Genomic DNA, 6,373 nt, shown 5'->3' on the forward strand with positions numbered 1-6,373 from the left:
ATTAGGCATCCGAACTCGTTGAGTTGAGTCCGAGTTCACTTATGGATGTGAACGTCCGAGCTCGTTGAGTTGAGTCTGAGTTTGCTTATGGGCGGGTTACATGGTAGCTTGGCTACATAGATTTCAAAAGCTAATGAGCTTGTTTAGCTATGAGTATTGCACTTATGTGCACACTATCCGTGTATCCGAAATTATATTTCGATGTGTACAACGGGAGAATTCTAAGAGAATATGGAGAATACTTAAAACGAAAGTGATTCGATGATGAATGTGTTGAAGAAGTGAAAATGGACAGGTCTGAGTTTAATTCTTAATTGAGAACTTGGTGAAACAAAATTGTGGTAAGATAGTAAGTATTCTTATGTTATGAGTGTTTTAATGATGTTTATGTTGGATTGCATGATCATGTTACTTATTATTTGCATGTGAACTTACTAAGCATTTATGCTTACTCCCTCCTTTTCATTCATTGTAGTTTTGACAAGCCGGCTTGAGAATCGGAATAGGTTGAAGGCTCGTTCACACTATCCGAAAACCTAAATTGGTAAAATGGCTTGTATATTTTGAGTGTGGCATGTATAGCAATATACTCACTTTGTATAAATGATCTTATGATATGGTTATGGTTTTGGTAAGAAAAGGGTATGTAAATGATTAGCTATTGGAATGGATAATCAAGTTTATATATGATAACATGTATGCTTTATGTCTTAACTAAACCATGAAAATCCTTGAAAAGGTAAAATTGGTTACAAAACAGAATCAGATAGCAGCAGTGACGTGAATTTGAAAAATCACTAAAAATAGTAGAAATGGAATTAAATGATAAACAAGTTATGAAATTTCATAAGTCTATTTTCATATGGAAGGAACGAAACAGGTAAATGAGTTATATTTTATGAGAGATTTAAGTTTTGGTGGAATAGGGTCAGAGTGATCTCTGAATCCCCTGTTCTGAATTTAAGAATTTACCATAAATTGTAAAAAAATAATTAGAAGTCATAATTTATATGTAAATATTAATTATTGAGTCTAGTTTTAAGAGAAACAAACTTCATAATTATTGAAACTCTGTACAGGGAGATATCTGATTCGTAATACACAGAGGTTAGAGCAGTCGGACCCTGAAATAGGGGAGACTTTAACTAATAAACTGTACTAATTAGCCTAACCAAAAATTATATAAAAAAATTAGTAGATAGATATATGAGTCTAGTTTTAGAAAAAATTTACAAATCTTAATTTTTTGTTTCAGTACTCGAGATATGAATTTTTAAGCGATTGTGACGTAATTAGCCAGCTTGTCTGAAAATTTTAAAATAAATTGTTTGAGCTGTTTAATTAATGAATTAAGTTTAGTAACATCTAAAGCTCGACTCTGGCGACGGTCTCGGGCATGAGGGCATTACAGGGATCCTATTTTATCATGATCATATTTTATTTTGTTGTTTTTAAAGTTATTACATTGACAACTATCCTAACAATTTATCTCGTTATTATCCAGTTATTACACCGACATTAATAGAGAAAAGACTACCATCCCTGTGGGATAGATATCCTACAGACTCACATATGTCTACTATACGTGCATCGACAGTGTAAGCTTGCACATTATTACTGTGATGTTAAATAGCCGATCAAGGTTTTGGCGCCTTTGTTGGGGATGGTGTTTGTTTGATGTTTATTTTGTTTTAGTGTGTTTTTGCACTTTATTTTCCTTATATAATATTTAGTGTTCACTAACTGTTTCTTTTTCTTTGTTGCTACTTCTTTAACTTAATTTTAGGTGTTTTAGAACTTGAAGAAATTCAGACTCTCTTGCTGCTTTTGATCCATAAATTGAAAGGACTGTTTGAAATAGACTTTGAGAATAAAGAAATATGGCTCTACCAGGGAACAATGCTGCCATACCCCCGTTGCAACAGTAAAATGTTAATAACCCATTGTTGCCGCAAGATGTTCGCATACAAAATAGGACTATATGAGATTTTGTAGTACCTATCTTAGATGATTTACAATCAGGAGTTGTTAGGCCAGCAATCCAAGCTAGGAATTTCAAATTCAAGGCAGTAATGTTTCGAATGCCGAATTCTAATACACAATAAGCTGGATTGCCACATGAAGATGCGAGAGAACATCTTAAATTCTTTTTATTTATCTATGCTTCCTTTAGTCAACAAGGCGTTCCTAATGATGACTTGAAGATGCAATTATTTCCTTATTCCTTACAAGGAAGAGCACGTACTTGGCTTTTTGGACTGCCTGTTGGATCAATTACTTCTTGGGATACATTAGCAACACAGTTTGTGTTGCGATTTAACCTGCCGGCAATGAATGGTTGTCTTCAAAATGATATTACTGCTTATCATCAGCTGATGATGAAAATCTCCACACCGCATGGGAATGTTATAAAACTTTACTCTGACATTGTCCCATGCACGACATTCAACTAGAAAAGCAAATTGAGATTTTTTATAATGGGCTGAATTCACATACAAGAAATCTTGTCGACGCATCAGCCAATGGACCTCTGCTGAGAATTCTTGAGAGAATTGCTTAGAATGATTATCAATACCCTGTCTCTAGAGTTGTACAAGCAAAAACTACTCTAGGAGTTATTGAATTGGATACAATAACCGCACTAAGTGCTCAAGTTTCTTCTCTCACAAAAATGATTAAAAATATGCAAGGGATGAGTGGCGTTGCCCCTATACAAGTTGTTCAGCAAGTTGGTGTTCCTATTTTTTCTTGTGAGATTTGCAGTGACAACCACAACTATGAAGATTGTCCAAAACATGCAAAGACTACATGTTATATTTGTAACATCCGCAATAATTTTTATGTAAATTCTTACAACAACTCTGCATGCAGCTAACCTTTTTCGAGAACTCAGAATGCTGGACAAAATGCTACGACATTCAAATATGGGAATACATCTACCCAGGGTAATTATAATCCCAGAGAAGGAAATGATAATCACCAGTAGCAGAACTACAATTAGCACACTCAGATGCATCAACAAAAACACCAGACACATCCACACCAAAATCCAATGCATCCACAACACTCTTCAACACCAAATCAACAAGTTCAAGGCTATCGACAGCAATCGTACACTCAAGCTTTTATGTAACACCCCAAACCCGGCCCGGACGCTATGGTCGTATCTGGCTCGTCACATTGAAGTGTTTTAGCGAAAATTGTGTTTTCATTGAAAACCTTTCTTAAAATAAAAGAAAATCTTAATTATAAAAAAAAACTCCTTTCAATCGCTTGTTCAAAACATATGATTTGATGAAAATAAGTCACCTTAAAAAAAATAGTTGCGGAAACGTAGAAAAGACATACTATAGTTTAAGAAACCATATTCAACTCCTTATAATTACATCAAATAAAAATAATAATCCAAATAATAACAAAATGAAAGGCCTTATTACAATCCAGTCTGTAGTCACTTAATAATTAGAGACTTATATGCTTTAAAATGAAAAAAAATAAGTCTAAATTGTCTTGCTAGCTGGCCACCCCGAGTCCCTCCAAACATCAAACCTCCTACTGAGCATCACCTAAAAATAAAATAAAAGAAGGGGTGAGTTTTCGCAAACTCAGTATGTACAACCCTCAACGAGAAACAAGCATTCAGAAATCATCATACATCAAACATGCAATGTAATCCCATCCTAATAACCCAGCCGGTACACATCAGCTCCGTCCCCCGTCACATCATGTGGGGATATAAATATCGACCCACCCAACCGGCACATCAATGGTAGCCCGGTTGCAAAACTACCTTCATTTACATATTGGGCTTAAAAGCCATCAGTGGATCCACGATTGTTAAGCAACAATACGATCCTCATATACTTCCTCTGTTCCATACTTCCCAACCCATATGCAACCTAAGCAGAATATCAAATGTATGCAGCAGATATGTGTGTCACATCCATTAAATTTACATTCAACACCTAGGGGTATTTTGGTCATTTTCGCCCTTAGGAGCATTTCGATAATTTTCTCTTTAATACGGCTTCCACTTACCTCGGCCCGTTAACAAATGCTGCGAGCTAAGATGAATGAATACTATGCACCAGGTAGGATTCCAGAGAAGAGGAGGCGAGTCATTAAGACCGCTTAAGTACCAAGCTCTCCCTTGATCCAATCCTAGACATCCATATACCCGTTGCCACACCTTAACCCTATAACTTGTCCACGGTCGTAATATATTAATTAAGTTTTATGTAGTTATCATATACTAGGCCCAAAACCCCCACATACATGCATATGGCCCACTTGGCCCAATCTCATTTATATGGCCCATTAGGCCCAATTCACATTCATATGGCCTATCAGGCCCAATTCATATTCATATGGCCCATTAGGCCCAAATCACCTTTATATGGCCCGTTAGGCCCAAATCACCTTATATTCATGCTCACACACAAATTTTCTATCACATAGCATCAATTATCAAATTTTTCCTATTATGGGCCCATCAGGCCCATTAAGCCTATTCTGGCCTGGTTGGCCAGATCACAGCTCAAGTCCATGGAATCGCCAATAGGCCTCAGAAAATCTATCAGTTTCCTCCTCATGAGTGTTTGCGCACTCGCAAGACTATGCAGCCAAACTTTCAGCTTTTCGGCATTTCGGCTTTTACCGATCTACTTGTGTGTGCAGTGTATGTACACACCTGGTAAGAAAGCATGCTGCGATTCCCTTAGCCACCAACCTACAAACGATATCACCCTTCAATTAATCGCATGCTTAATACATATCTTTACTAAAACTGAAACCTCACCCTAACCTTACCTTGCGCGATAAGTATAATAGCCCCTTCTTAAATCACTAACCACGATCAACTCCTAGATCTGCACCAATCTTAACTATTAAAACAAGAATAATAGGTGACTCGTATCCAACACAAGTTTGCTTACCTTAACTATGAAAATTCGGCCACCTTAACCAATGGGAGAGGAATACTTACCAAAATCGCAAACACCTAAAGAACAATTTTGAAAGAGAGCTAAGATCCGAGACCCGATACTAATTCCTTACCACAGTTGATTAGAAAGAGTGAGGAAAGAGCAGCCTAATAGATTCTTAGTAAAACCGATTGGAAGAACAAACACTTACACTAGATTCGGTCGAAGAGTATTTGCCTCTTGGAAGATTCGACTTTTTGGCTTTCAAACTTAGTATGGTGAATAAGGTTTATTTGGTACAGATTAAAGAAGAAGAGTAGAAGAAGGAATCGGCTAAGCAAAACAAAAAAACTTGTGTAGAGAAAGAATAGAAATCAGCACAGAGAGAAGAGAGTAAAACAAAAGGGTTTTCGACTTTTAGGGAAAAGGGTTTTTGGTGACAGGGTGAAAGATATTCAGCATTAGCCTGGCAACCCTAAATTTGGCACTTATTTATAGCCCCTATACTCGAATTTCTTGGCCCTCAATTCCCCATTTGGCTCCATCTCTTCCCCCTTCTCATCTCCTCATTTTTCTCCCTGATAACCCCTTGATCCTTTCCTTAACTTTCTCTTTTGAACACTCCCCTTGGAGTCCATCTTCATGCCACTTCTAACCTTCTAGAAGGCCAAAATTATACGTCTAAAAACACTAAGCTAGGATTCGTACCTTGGATCTCCTTGTTAGCTACTAACGCCACCTATCTACACTCTAAGTGGCATCACTTAGCCACTCTTCCACAACGCTTTTTGATGCCATTTTCCCTTATCTTTATTTAAAAGCCCAACTACTTGCCAACAAGGTCCTTTTAATTATTAAACTATAATTTATTTTACCCCTAGATTCGAACTCAAACCTTGACCAAGACCTACTATCACGTAATTAACACTTAACCAGAATCGCTAAGCACAAAAGGAAAAAAAATTCAAGATTTTAGGATTTTTGGGTTTCGGGATTTTTGGGGTGTTACAATTCTAACCCCTAAAAGAAATTTCATCCTCGAAATTTTGCTTGATTCAAACAGTTGAGGATATTGACCTCGTATCACTTCCTTAGGTTCCCAAGTAGCTTCTTCAGCCTTGTGATTCTGCCAAAGCACTTTGACTAATAGAACGGACTTCCTTCTCAGTTCTTTTACATCTTGACCAATTATTTGTATGGGCTCTTTCTCAAAAGTTAGGTTTGGCCTGACCTCGATTTCATCAATTGTCACGACATGTGAAAGATCTGAGCGATACCGTCTCATCATGGAAACATTGAACACGTCGTGGATCTGGCTTAGTTCAGGAGGTAACTCTAGCTGGTAAGCGACTGGCCTGATCCACCTTACAACCCGATATGGCCCAATGAACCTTGGGCTTAGCTTCCCCTTCCGTCCAAACCTTAATACCTTCTTCCACGGAGAGACCTTA

The sequence above is a fragment of the Gossypium hirsutum genome, chromosome A03 (assembly GCF_007990345.1).
Source record: "Gossypium hirsutum isolate 1008001.06 chromosome A03, Gossypium_hirsutum_v2.1, whole genome shotgun sequence".
Lineage (NCBI taxonomy): Eukaryota > Viridiplantae > Streptophyta > Magnoliopsida > Malvales > Malvaceae > Gossypium > Gossypium hirsutum.